Source organism: Bos mutus, chromosome 14 (assembly GCF_027580195.1).
Source record: "Bos mutus isolate GX-2022 chromosome 14, NWIPB_WYAK_1.1, whole genome shotgun sequence".
NCBI lineage: Eukaryota > Metazoa > Chordata > Mammalia > Artiodactyla > Bovidae > Bos > Bos mutus.
This window is the reverse complement of record NC_091630.1, coordinates 64,183,308-64,198,525: the sequence shown is the minus strand read 5'-3', so window position 1 is coordinate 64,198,525 and position 15,218 is coordinate 64,183,308. Positions and strand designations below refer to the sequence as shown.

The 15,218-nt window shown below is 40.3% G+C and overlaps 1 pseudogene; it reads left to right on the top strand.

The window, feature by feature from the left end:
- Window positions 1–14,735: 14,735 nt before the first annotated feature.
- LOC138990763 (small ribosomal subunit protein eS27-like) lies at window positions 14,736–14,975 on the top strand (annotated as a pseudogene).
- The last annotated feature ends 243 nt before the right edge of the window (window positions 14,976–15,218 follow it).

Genomic DNA, 15,218 nt, shown 5'->3' with positions numbered 1-15,218 from the left:
ATAGTCCAAACTCACATGCATACGTGACCACTGGAAAAACTATAGCCTTGACTAGACTGACCTTTGTTGACAAAGTATTGTCTCTGCTTTTTAATATCCTATCTAGGTTGGTCATAACTTTCCTTCCAAGGAGTAAGTGTCTTTTAATTTCATGGCTGCAATCACCATCTGCAGTGATTTTGGAGCCAAAAAAACTAAAGTCAGCCACTGTTTTCACTGTTTCCCCATATATCTGCCATGAAGTGATGGGACCGGGTGCCATGATCTTAGTTTTCTGAATGTTGAGCTTTAAGCCAACTTTTTCACTCTCCTCTTTCACTTTCATCAAGAGCCTCTTTAGTTCTTCTTCACTTTCTGCCATAAGGGTGGTGTCATCTGCATATCTGAGGTTATTGATATTTCTCCCAGGAATCTTGATTCCAGCCTGTGTTTCCTCCAGCCCAGCGTTTCTCATGATGTACTTTGCATATAAGTTAAATAAGCAGGGTGACAATATGCAGCCTTGACGTACTCCTTTTCCTATTTGGAACCAGTCTATTGTTCCATGTCCAGTTCTAACTGTTGCTTCCTGACCTGCATACAAGTTTCTCAAGAGGCAGGTCAGGTGGTCTGGTATTCCCATCTCTTTCAGAATTTTCCACAGATTATTGTGATCCACACAGTCAAAGGCTTTGGCATAGTCAATAAAGCAGAAATAGATGTTTTTCTGGAACTCTCTTGCATTTTCAATGATCCACTGGATGTTGGCAATTTGATCTCTGGTTCCTCTGCCCTGAACATCTGGAAGTTCACGGTTCACATACTGTTGAAGTCTGGCTTGGAGAATTTTGAGCATTACTTTACTATCATGTGACATGAATGCAATTGTGCAGTAGTTTGAGCATTCTTTGGCATTGCCTTTCTTTGGGACTGGAATGAAAACTGATCTTTTCCAGTCCTGTGGCCACTGCAGAGTTTTCCAAATTTGCTGGCATATTGAGTGCAGCACTTTCACAGCATCATCTTCCAGGGTTTGAAATAGCTCAACTGGGATTCCATCACCTCCACTAGTTTTGTTGGTAGTGATGCTTCCTTAGGCCCACTTGACTTCACATTCCAGGATGTCTGGCTCTAGGTGCGTAATCACACCATCATGATTATCTTGGTCATGAAGATCTTTTTTGTGCAGTTCTTCTGTGTATTTTTGCCACATCTTCTTGATATCTTTTGCTTCTGTGGGATCCATACCATTTGTGTCTTTTATTGAGCCCATCTGTGCATGAAATGTTCCCTTGGTATCTCTAATTTTCTTGAAGAGATCTCTAGTCTTTCCCATTCTATTGTTTTCCTCTATTTCTTTGCACTGATCACTGAAGAAGCCTTTCTTATCTTTCCTTGCTATTCTTTGGAACTCTGAATTCAAATGGGTATATCTTTCCTTTTATCCTTTGCTTTTCACTTCTCTTCTTTTCACAGCTATTTGTAAGGCCTCCTCAGACAGCTGTTTTGCTTTTTTGCATTTATTTTTCTTGGGGATGGTCTTGATTCCTGTCTCCTATACAATGTCACGAACCTCTGTCCATAGTTCATCAAGCACTCTATCAGATCTAGCCCCTTAAATCTATTTCTCATTTCCACTGTATAATCATTAAGGTTTTGATTTAGGTCATACCATGAATTGTCTAGTGGTTTTCCGCACTTTCTTCAATTTAAGTCTGAATTTGGCAATAAGGAGTTCATGATCTGAGCCACAGTCAGCTCCCGGTCTTGTTTTTGCTGACTATATAGAGCTTCTCCATCTTAGGCTGCAAAGAATATAATCAATCTGATTTCAGTGTTGACCATGTGGTGATGTCCATGTGTAGAGCCTTCTTTTGTGTTGTTGGAAGAGTGTGTTTTCTATGACCAATGTGTTCTCTTGGCAAAACTCTATTAGCCTTTGCCCTGCTTCATTCTGTACTCCGAGGCCAAATGTGCCTGTTACTCCTACTTTTGCATTCCAGTCCCCTATAATGAAAAGGATGTCTTTTGGGGATGTTACTTCTAGAAGGTCTTGTAGATCTTCATAGAACCGTTCAACTTCAGCTTCTTCAGCATTACTGGTTGGGGCATAGACTTGGATTACTGTGATATTGAATGGTTTGCCTTGGAAGCAAACAGAGATCATTCTGTCATTTTTGAGACTGCTTCCAAGTACTGCATTTTGGACTCTTTTGTTGACTGTGATGGCTACTCCATTTCTTCTAAGGGATTCCTGCCCACAGTAGTAGATATTATGGTCATCTGAGTTAAATTCACCCATTCCAGTCCATCTTAATTCGCTGATTCCTAGAATGTTGATGTTCACTCTTGCCATCTCCTATTTGACCACTTCCAATTTGCCTTGATTCATGGACTTAACATTCCAGGTTCCTATGCAATATTGTTCTTTACAGCATCGAACCTTGCTTCTATCACCAGTTCCATCCACAAGGGCTAGTTTGTTCTGAAGTATAGGGGGCTTTTGAATATTTAAACCATAGGCTTAGAACTGCCCTATATATCACTCAGAACTTTCTAGTATTTAAAGAATTCAGTGTACCTAGATCCCAAACTAAGAATGACATAATCTCTTTTCTGTCTGTTTGTTTTGACAATTTACACAATTCTCCAACACACTGGCTTTTCTAATAGTATAAAATTATTAGAAAATCAGCAACTGCGATTTATACATAAGCAAAGTAAAATGACTGTAATCAATACAACCACATCCCAGTGAAACTGGCACTTGCAAATACATACACACTAGTTATGATGCTACCAGATAGTTGACAAAACTGATAAGCTGTTCACATTAATTGATGGAATTGATGTAAAGCAGGTGAACCAAGGTGTTGGCTTTTATTCCTTTTAGTGTGTTGTATCTTCAAGGTTTTCATGGTCTACGTTCCTCATATCATGTAATATGAGGATAAAAGACATAGACAAAGAAAATAAAAATAAATGTTGCAGTACTTCTGGTTTGGAGTCAGCAACACTTATTGAGACAGAATGCCTTCTATGTGCCAGCCATTGTGTGAGATGCTTTCAAATTGTAATTTTCTATACAATATAAAAAAGAACATTCTAACAACAGGCACAGCCTGAGATGGGAAAGGTTGACCCCAGTAGTTGTCTGTCACTTAAGGTGCTGAAAAATGAGGAAGGGCAATTTTTCAGGGTTCCCTTGGAGATGGTGGTTTCTGCATTGATCAGAAATTGAACTGGGTAAAGTCTGAGGTAACCCCTAAAAGAAAAGATTATCTGATTCTACACCTTAAACCCATCAGCACAAACACATAATGATACTGCACTCATGCTAAAAACGTTTTAGAATGAACACTTTAAAATTAAAGTCCTCAGCTGTCTCTCAAGAGTAAAGACTTGGTTTCCTAATATTAACTCTTTCCTTCAGCCAGTATCTCCAACAGCAGCCAGCTCACCTCTTTGTATAAGATTGCTGAGTTCTACTCATGGAACTTTTCTTATCAACTCTTTCTTCTGCAACTTATTCATGCTACCAAATACTTTGTCTATATCTGATGCTTTTCCTGGGATCCTACCATGAGAAATACAGGCATATTTACTGACTAATGATCTTCACCATTTCCTAAGCAATTCATGTGCCTTTTTACCTGGGTTTCCCCCAATTGTAGAGAACTTGAGATAGTCACAAAGCAGAAGTTGCCTGACTTATAGGTAAAATCATGATTGTTCAAGGGAACATGGGGAAAGTGTTGGGTGTCATCCAGGTGTTGTTGTTGTACAGCTGCTAAGTCATATCTGACTCTTTGTGATCCCATGTACTACAGTATGCCAGTCTCCTCTATCCTTCACTATCTCCTGGAGTTTGCTCAAATTCACGTTCACTGGAATTGGAGATGCTATCTAACCATATCATCCTCTGCCACCCCCTTCTTTTTGCCTTCAGTCTTTCCCATCAGGGTTTTTCCAAAATAAGTCAGCTCTTTGCATCAGATGGCCAAAGTATTGAAGCTTCAGCTTCAGTATCAGTCCTTCCAATGAATATTCAGAGTTGATTTCCTTTAGGATTGACTGGTTTGATCTCCTTGGTGTCCAAGGGACCCTCAAGAGTCTTCTCCAGCACCACAATTCGAAAGCATCAGTTCTTCAGTGCTCAGCCTTCTTTATGATCCAACTCTTACATCCATAAATGACTACTGGAAAAACCAAAGCTTTGACTGTATGGACCTTTGTCAGGAAAGTGATGTCTCTGTTTTTGAATATGCTGTCTAGTTTTACCAAAGCTTACCTTTCAAGAAGTAATCATCTTTTAATTCCCTGGATGCAGTCACTGTCCACAGTGATTTTGGAGCCCAAGAAAAGAAAATCTGTCACTGCTTCCACTTTTTCCCCTTCTATTTGCCATAAAGTGATGGGATCAGATGCATGATCTTCATTTTTTGAATGTTGAGTTTTAACCCAGCTTTTTCACTCTTTTCTTTCACCCTTATCAAGAGGCTCTGTAGTTCCTCTTCATTTTCAGCCATTAGAACAGTATCATCTGCATATCTGAGGTTGTTGATATTTCTCTTGGCAATCTTGATTCCAGCTTGTGATTCAACTAACCTGGCATTGTGCATGATGTACTCTGCATATAAGTTAAACAAGCAGGGTGACAATTGACAGCCTTCTCACACTTCTTTCCAATTTTGAACCAGTCCATTTTTCCATGTCTTGTTCTGTTGCTTCTTGACCCAGGACAAAGTAATACAAGGAAAGGAGATGTCACCTTGTAGACACATACACCAATAGGAGTTAAAGCCTATAGGGAAGGGAAGAAAGGAGTTGTTAAGAAGTCAACAAAGTTCAAATATGTTCATCTGTGTCCAAGGATAGCCAAACAACTGTTTTTAGTCTAGCTTTTGTGATCCTTTACAAGACAGCCCTATTTTGCTCCTCGTTTCCTGGGAGCATCCCAGAATCTAAAACCTACAAGCCTAAGTTTATTTTTAAACCCTTCTGTACATTAGTTTCTCTGTTAAGATCTAACGACTGCAGGGAGATCCAACCGGTCCATCCTAAAGGAGATAGTCCTGGGTGTTCATTGGAAGGACTGATGCTGAGGCTGAAACTCCAAACTTCGGCCATCTCGTGAGAAGAGTTGACTCATTGGAAAAGACCCTGATGCTGGGAGGGATTGGGAGCAGGATGAGGAGGGGACGACAGAGAATGAGATGGCTGGATGGCATCACCAACTCGACGGACATGAGTTTAAGTCAACTCCAGGAGTTGGTGATGGACAGGGAGGACTGGTGTGCTGCGATTCATGGAGTCACAAAGAGTGGGACATGACTGAGCAATTGAACTGAACTGAACTGAAGGATTAATGATATTGAGCATTTTTGTCATGTGTTTAATAGCCACATTTTCTTTCTTGAATTGTATATTTAAATCTTTTGCCCATTTAAAAATTGGACTCTTTTGTATTCTTTTTATTTAGTTGCATTTTTTCCTTGTGTGTTTTGGATTTAAGTCTTTTGTCAGATGCATTATTTGTAAATATTTAGGAGACAGAAATTTAAATCAAGAAGCTAAAAAATAAAATAAAAAAATAAAACTAATCTACCTTTCCCATCTCTTTGATACTGTTTCAAGATCTTTAACTTATGATAGATAAAAGTCATGGGTCAAATGCCCCCAAGATAAATAGCACAAGATTGAATCTTGTTCTTAACACCAGTGAAATCCCAAATGCTATACTACAAATGCATACATGGCAGGAAAGCATGAGGAAGAGAGCAATTCAGAGTAGATCCTGTTAACAAAGAATCAGGGGTTTTAATTAGACTATTAAAGAGGAACGAGCAGGTTAATGAGGTCCACTTTAGCACTCAGAAGCTAAAATTTTCCATGATGTAATTTTTGCAAGGTTAGAGACAAATAACTTTAGCCCAGACACATAGATGTGCTCTATGAAGCCTTTTCAAATCTTCAGTTATTCTGTAGTTGCACTATCTCAATGGGATTTTGGATCTTGCATAACATAAAGGTGTGAAGGAGAGAATAGTGAGTAAATAAATAGCTAAATGAATGAATAGCAAAATGAGTTCATATGGTGCAGCAGTCTCACATGTGTGTATGTAAATTTATGTCAAATTTCATTCAGAAGCTCTTCGAGCAAAATATCACATTATTAATGATATTCTAGAATACCTACATCAGTTCAGTTTAGTTCAGTCGCTCAGTCGTGTCCGACTCTTTGCAACCCCATGAATTGGAGCACACCAGGTCTCCCTGTCCATCACCAACTCCTGGAGTTCCCTCAAACTCACATCCATCGAATCAGTGATGCCATCCAGCCATCTCATTCTCTGTCGTCCCCTTCTTCACCTGCCCCCAATCCCTCCCAGCATCAGGATCTTTTCCAATGAGTCAACACTTTGCACGAGGTGGCCGAAGTATTGGAGTTTCAGCTTCAGCATCAGTCCTTCCAAAGAACACCCAGGACAGATCTCCTTTAGAATGGACTGGTTGGATCTCCTTGCAGTCCAAGGGACTCTCAAGAGTCTTCTCCAACACCACAGTTCAAAAGCATCTTCGGTGCTCAGCTTTCTTCACAGTCCAACTCTCACATCCATACATGACTACGGGAAAAAACATAGCCTTGACTAGACAGACCTTTGTTGGCAAACTTATATCTCTGCTTTTGAATATGCTATCTAGGTTGGTCATAACTTTCCTTCAAGGAGTAAGCGTCTTTTAATTTCATGGCTGCAGTCACCATCTGCAGTGATTTTTAGCCCAGAAAAATTAAGTCTGACACTGTATCCACTGTTTCCCCATCTATTTCCCATGAAGTGATGGGACCAGATGCCATGATCTTCGTTTTCTGAATGTTGAGCTTTAAGCCAACTTTTTCACTCTCCTCTTTCACTTTCACCAAGAGGCTTTATAGTTCCTCTTCACTTTCTGCCATAAGGGTGGTGTCATCTGCATATCTGAGGTTATCGATGTTTCTCCCGGCAATCTTGACTCCAGCTTGTGCTTCTTCCAGCCCAGCATTTCTCATGATGTACTTTGCATATAAGTTAAATAAGCAGGGTAACAATATACAGCCTTGATGTACTCCTTTTCCTATTTGGAACCAGTCTGTTGTTCCACATCCGGTTCCAACTGTTGCTTCCTGACCTGCATACAAGTTTCTCAAGAGGCAGGTCAGGTGGTCTGGTATTCCTATCTCTTTCAGAATTTTCCACAGTTTATTGTGATCCACACAGTCAAAGGCTTTGGCATAGTCAGTAAAGCAGAAATAGATGTTTTTCTGGAACTCTCTCGCTTTTTCCATGATCCAGCAGATGTTGGCAATTGGATCTCTGGTTTCTCTGTCTTTTCTAAAACCAGCTTGAACATCTGGAAGTTCATGGTTCACATATTGCTCAAGCCTGGCTTGGAGAATTTGAGCATTACTTTACTAGCATGTGAGATGAGTGCAATTGTGCGGTAGTTTGAGCATTCTTTGGCATTGCCTTTCTTTGGGATTGGAATGAAAACTGACCTTTTCCAGTCCTGTGGCCACTACTGAGTTTTCCAAATTTGCTGGCATATTGAGTGCAGTACTTTCACAGCATCATCTTCCAGGATTTGAAATAGCTCAACTGGAATTCCATTACCTCCACTAGCTTTTTTTGCAGTGATGCTTTCTAAGGCCCACCTGACTTCACATTCCAGGATGTCTGGCTCTAGGTGAGTGATCACACCATCCTGATTATTGGGGTCCTGAAGATCTTTTTTGTACAGTTCTTCTGTGTATTCTTGCCACCTCTTCTTAATATCTTCTTCTTCTGTTAGGTCCATAACATTTCTGCCCTTTATCAAGGCCATCTGTGCATGAAATGTTCCCTTGGTATCTCTAATTTTCCTGAAGATATCACTAGTCTTTCCTATTCTGTTGTTTTCCTCGATTTCTTTGCATTGATCACTGAGGAAGGCTTTCTTATCTCTCCTTGCTATTCTTTGGAACTCTGCATTCAGATGCTTATATCTTTCCTTTTCTCCTTTGCTTTTCACTTCTCTTCTTTTCACAGCTATTTGTAAGGCCTCCTCAGACAGCTATTTTGCTTTTTTCCATTTCTTTTCCATGGGGATGGTCTTGATCCCTGTCTCCTGTACAATGTCATGAACCTCCATCTATAGTTCATCAGGCACTCTATCTATCAGATCTAGGCCCTTAAATCTATTTCTCACTTCCACTGTATAATCATAAGGGATTTGATTTAGGTCACACCATGAATGGTCTAGTGGTTTTCCACACTTTCTTCAATTTAAGTCTGAATTTGGCAATAAGGAGTTCATGATGTGAGCCACAGTCAGCTCCTGGTCTTGTTTTTGCTGACTGTATAGAGCTTCTCCGTCTTTGGCTAAAGAGAATATAATCAATCTGATTTCGGTGTTGACCATCTGGTGATGTCCATGTGTAGAGTTTTCTCTTGTGTTGTTGGAAGAGGGTGTTTGCTATGACCAGTGCATTCTGTTCGCAAAACTCTATTAGCCTTTGCCCTGCTTCATTCCATATTCCAAGGCCAAATTTGCTTGTTACTCCAGGTGTTTCTTGACTTCCTACTTTTGCATTCCAGTCCCTTATAATGAAAAGGACATCTTTTTTGGGTGTTAGTTCTAAAAGGTCTTGTAGGTCTTCATTGAACCGTTCAACTTCAGCTTCTTCAGCATTACTGGTTGGGGCATAGACTTGGATTACTGTGATATTGAATGGTTTGCCTTGGAAATGAACAGAGATCATTCTGTCATTTTTGAGACTGCTTCCAAGTACTGCATTTCAGACTCTTTTGCTGACCATTATAGCTACTTCATTTCTTGTGAGGGATTCCTGCCCACAGTAGTAGATATAAAGGTCATCTGAGTTAAATTCACCCATTCCAGTCCATTTGAGTTCACTGATTCCTAGAATGTCGACGTTCACTCTTGCCATCTCCTGTTTGACTACTTCCAATTTGCCTTGATTCATGGACCTGACATTCCATGTTCCTATGCAATATTGCTCTTTACAGCATCGGACCTTGCTTCTATCACCAGTCACATCCACAGCTGGGTACTGTTTTTGCTTTGGCTCCATCCCTTCATTCTTTCTGGAGTTATTTCTCCACTGGTCTCCAGTAGCATATTGGGCACCTACTGACCTGGGGAGTTCCTCTTTCAGTATCCTATCATTTTGCCTTTTCATACTGTTCATGGGGTTCTCAAGGCAAGAATACTGAAGTGGTTTGCCATTCCCTTCTCCAGAGGACCACATTCTGTCAGACCTCTCCACCATGACCCTCCCGTCTTGGCTGGCCCCATGCAGCATAGCTTAGTTTCATTGAGTTAGACAAGGCTGTGGTCCATGTGATTAGATCGACTGGTTTTCTGTGATTATTGTTTCTGTGTGTGTGCCCTCTGATGCCCTCTCGCAACACCTACCATCTTACTTGTGTTTCTCTTACCTTGGACGTATCTTGGGGTATCTTCTCTTACCTTGGGGTATCTCTTTCACGGCTGCTCCAGCAAAGCGCAGCTGCTGCTCCTTACCTTGGACAAGGGGTATCTCCTCACTGCTGCCCCTCCTGACCTTGATCGTGGAGTAGCTCCTCTTGGCCCTCCTGCACCCAGACAGCCACTGCTCCTTGGACGTGGGGTTGCTCCTCTATGTAGAATACCTACATAGTGGGTGGCGAGTTGCAGATTTAACATTGGAGATTACATTTATTGGCTAAAGCCTTTGACTGTGTGGATCACAAGAAACTGGAAAATTCTGAAAGAGATGGGAATACCAGACCACCTGACCTGCCTCTTGAGAAACCTGTATGCAGGTCAGGAAGCAACAGTTAGAACTGGACATGGAAAAACAGACTGGTTCCAAATAGGAAAAGGAGTACATCAAGGCTGTATATTGTTACCCTGCTTATTTAACTTATATGCAGAGTACATCATGAGAAACCCTGGGCTGGAAGAAGCACAAGCTGAAATCAAGATTGCTGGGAGAAACACTGATGACCTCAGATATGCAGATGACACCACCTTTATGGCAGAAAGTGAAGAAGAACTAAAGAGGCTCTTGATGAAAGTGAAAGAGGAGAGTGAAAAAGTTGGCTTAAAGCTCAACATTCAGAAAACTAAGATCATGGCATCCAGTCCCATCACTTCATGGCAGATAGATGGGGAAACAGTGGAAACAGTGGCTGACTTTAGTTTTTTTGGCTCCAAAATCACTGCAGATGGTGATTGCAGCCATGAAATTAAAAGACGTTTACTCCTTGGAAGGAAAGTTATGACCAACCTAGATAGCATATTCAAAAGCAGAGACATTACTTTGCCAACAAAGGTCCGTCTAGTCAAGGCTATGGTTTTTCCAGTAGTCATGTATGGATGTGAAAATTGGACTGTGAAGAAAGCTCAGCGCCGAAGAATTGATGCTTTTGAACTGTGGTGTTGGAGAAGACTCTTGAGAGTCCCTTGGACTGCAAGGAGATCCAACCAGTCCATCCTAAAGGAGATCAGTCCTGGGTGTTCTTTGGAAGGACTGACGCTGAGGCTGAAACCCCAATACTTTGGCCACCTCATGCAAAGAGTTGACTCATTGGAAAAGACTCTGATGCTGGGAGGGATTGGGGGCAGAAGAAGAAGGGGACGACAAAGGATGACATGGCTGGATGGCATCACCAACTTGATGGACGTGAGTTTAAGTGAACTCCGGGAGTTGGTGATGGAAAGGGAGGCCTGGCGTGCTGTGGTCCATGGGGTTGCAAAGAGTCGGACACGACTGAGCGACTGAACTGAACTGAACTGAACTGAACCATGTCATAAAGTAATGGATATTTTTCTGGGACACAAATTTGAATGATGTGTTCTATGAAGTAGTTGTGAGTCAGGAGAGAGGCAGACGTGCAGGGATGAGTTGTTTTTCTAGAGGGAGTCCAGCTAAATCAGAGGCCCTCATTTCTGTATATGGCTTCATCTTCCTTCAATTCCATTTATAATGTCACAGATCTACAGAAATTGAGAAAATATTATTTTCTATGTCAAGAAAAAAACAACTCTGACAGTAAACAAGCAAAAACTCAATATTTCTCCGGACATGAAGAGCAAGTGAAGAAACTTTACTGAGGTTCTTCATAAGACAATAGAGAAGTATTATATATATTAAAGAGAGCAATGTCAAAGGTCATTGTAGGAAAGCTCCTTAACATGAATAATTCCATTATATGCTCTTTCCAATAACAAGAAAATATCTTTTGAAATTGTTTTGGTAAATGCTCTGGCCAATGTCAGATTTTCATACTGAGTGATTGAATGTTAGTAAAGGGTAAAAAAAAAAATTAACTTGAATAATGAGACTATTTTTAATGAAAGTATGATTTAATAGGAGTGGAATATAATCTTTTTATAAATGGTTATATATATATAATTGTTTATAAAAATATACATGTATTTGTCATAAATCTATATAATCATTAAGAGTGTAAAGAACTCTCAATTTTTTTCCCATATGCTACATTTTATAGAGAAAAAGTTTTGCTCAGATTTATTTTGATATTTAGAGATTTTCAAATCCTTGACACTTTACCCTCATGATTGTCATGGCTTTGGATAGTGCTATGAGTCTCTGAAATATTTTCAAATATAAGGAGAACATCTACAGAGCTAATGAGAACAAATTTAAGTAAGTTAAGGAAGCATATCTTATCTCCATTTAGAATAACTGTTTAGCAAATACAAAGCCTTCACTTATTTCAGTTACTAAATTGCCACCATTCTTGCTTCTTTGAAGGTCAGAGTTAAGAACAATTCATTTTTTAAAAATATGTTCACCACCAACAGGATATCTGCTAACTCTGCTAGGTGTTGGAGGTACAGCAATAGATTTTTTATGTCCCTTTATGGACAGTATTCTAAAAAATTATCTGGTTGGAACAGTTGGTGTTGATTCACTAAAGAGGAGATACACCACAACATTTGTTTCATGAATCACTCTTATCCACCTGTGGTAAAGAATCTTCACTACTGTGGACACTGGCAACCATACATGGAGATTTGGAATGTCTAGGAGGACCGTCACCGTACACTCATGCATGATGGCTCTGAGGTCACCCAGCTCCACCGTGGAGGTCCAGTTGTGCATGTGGCTTTTCTCCTGAATCACATCCTACAGATTCCATTAAAAACAGTATCTCCTTAACTTGAAGGGATTCGTTTCTGTTTTTCATAGAAATACGATGCAACATAAAGGGAAACAAAAATTAATTGTTCGAGCTGTCCAGAGTTTAAATTCCACATTCAGTAGATTACACATTTCCCTCCATTCCCCCCCTCCCCTCATTTTCTACCTTTCTTTTAAGAAGATTGTGCATTCCTTCTCTTGCTATGAGACCTACATGGACTTCTCATGGGATGAACAAATTTACCACCTTACTGAGACAGACTTGGCCAGTTGACTATTTTGACCAATGAGTGAACTGTGTGCAGAAGCCAATTGTGTGTCATGTACGCAGAAACATTAAGAACTGCCACGTGGTCGCCCTTGCCCACACAGGAACTGTTCTTTCAGCCTGGATCCCAAAATGAATAAGAGACATGCCACAGAGCCATAGACTGGAGTAGTTGACCTGCAGTGACATGGAATTTAAGGGAGACCTAAAACTTAAGTGCCATAATCTACTGAGATTTAAAGATTGTCCCTATGTTATCACAAAGTGAAAAAGCTAACTGATAAACCACATAAACAGACAACAATATGTTACTGCTGCTGCTGCTGCTGCTAAGTCGCTTCAGTCGTGTCCGACTCTGTGCGACCCCAGAGACGGCAGCCCACCAGGCTCTCCCATCCCTGGGATTCTCCAAGCAAGAACACTGGAGTGGGTTGCCATTTCCTTCTCCAATGCATGAAAGTGAAAGTGAAGTCGCTCAGTCATGTCCAACTCTTAGCGACCCCATGAACTGCAGCCTACCAGGCTCCTCCATCCATGGGATTTCCCAGGCAAGAGTACTGGAGTGGGGTGCCATTGCCTTCTCGGCAATATGTTACTAGTAAAGCCTAATTTCATTAGTTTGTGATTATCATCATTCCTAATATATTTCACTTTTAATTAATCCTTTAGTCATTTCTCTGCCATTCATTTAAGAAGCCTAGTCACTTCCTCTTTAGGCTTCCAACCCTTTCCTTATTCTTCAAATTGCTCAAAAATCCTGCACAGTACAGTTTACTCTGTACAAAGTGGGCCAATACTCTAGGCATAGAAGGAAAAACAAAATCAAAAACTCCAAAAAGTCCACTGGGTTCCATGCGTCTTTCACTGTCGCGTGACACAGCTATTAAAGATTACATCTGTCTTGGACTAGTCTAATGCTGTTTGTTTATTGATGCTATGTTACAGCTGTTGTCCTAGATCATTATCGTGGGCATACCACTCTCTTATTTCACCCTCACTTGCTCAGCATCTTAAAATGAAATTGCAGGGACTTCCCTGGTGGTCTAGTGGTTAAGACTCTGTACTTTCATTGCACAGGGCATGGTTTGATCCGTGGTCAAGAAACTAAAATTCTGAATGCCACTTGTTGGGGCCAAAAAGAAAAAAATGCAATTACATTGTGTGCTGAAAGTGACCTTACCTCTCTGACCCTTGAAAAAGTGAGAATTGTTAGTTGCTTAGTCGTGTCCGACCCTTTGCCACCTTATGGACTGTAGCCCAGCAGGCTCCTCTGTCCATCGGATTCTCCAGGCAAGAATACTGGAGTGGGTTGCCATGCCCATCTCCAGCTCTGGCCTTTGGCCTTTAAGTTAAATTTAGGCCACCAGTATACATACCCCTTGCTTTACGGGGAGTTCGCTACACATTACAGTGTCTTTTTAATCAGGGAACCCCAACCATCATGAGAACTTTCTCTAACATTAAATCATAGATACAATTTCATAATAATCCTATGACCAATGAGCAAATGTTCCTTTACAGCTTTACTAGCAGCTTAGTACATATCTTCTTTCATTCATGTAACCAAAAGGCCACTTCAGAGGACAAAATGTGACACCATTAAATTGTATGACTATGCATCTCTGCATAAATAGAAACATACATGGAGGATTCCTGAAATTTAAAAAAATGTACCTTTTCACATTAATGTGTGTTACCCCTGTTCTGCCATTACCTGTGACACTGTTGCACCACTGGTGTTTAGCAGAATGTTTGGCATGTATTAAGTGCTCAGTTGGGGTCAAACCCAAATCTCCTGCATTGCAGGTGGATTCTTTACACTGAGCCACTGGGGAAGCCCAATTTGAATAAATGTGAGAACTATCAATTATAAGGCAAGTCAATAAGATCAGAAATGAACTAGACTTTTCTCACTCCATATTTTTTCATAACAAGAATTTTCTTTGAATTTTTATGTCTCCAAATATCCTTAACTGTTGAAACCTAATACCTGAGATCTTTGGGAGGACACTTCAGAGGCAGTGGAATTAGACTGGGTCTTGGACTATTCATAGGGCTCTCAGGTAAATTTTAATAAATGATACAAATAGAAGAAGAAATATACAAACAACCCTTATTCTGTTTGTGTGAGCTCATCATAAAACTGAGAATGTCTCTTACTTTTTCATCCTATAATTTTAAAAAAATGGTTTGTACATATCATATAGTAAAGGAAAAAAAAATCCATTAGGCAGGTTTTCTTAGATGGTAAAGCATGTGAGGCCTTTTCTGCAGTGATGACCTCCTCACGAGAACATGCCTCTCACAAAGGATCTTCTTCATCCCTCTCCAGAAGAGGAGAAGAGGAAACACAAGAAGAAGTGCCTGGTACAGAGCCCTATTTCTTGGATGTAAAATGCCCAGGATGCTATAAAATCACCACCATCTTTAGCCACAGTAGTTTAGTGTGTTGGCTGCTGTTCTGGCCTCTGCCGGCCTACAGGAGGAAAAGGAAGGCTTACAGAAGGACGCTCCTTCAGACGGAAGCAGCACTAAAAGCATCCTGCATCAAGATGAATGGGAAACCACCCCAATAAACATGTTTTGGATAAAAAAAAAAAAAGCATGTGAGTTGTCTTAATGTTTGAAAACCTACTAAGATCAGTAGAAAACCATCAATTTTACAAGTCTTTCAGGTTTGTATAATAATGACAAAGGATATATTTCAGTCAGATTTTTATTTCTCTGTCCCAAATCCAATATGGTATTATATACATGGTTAAAAATATTTCTTAAAAA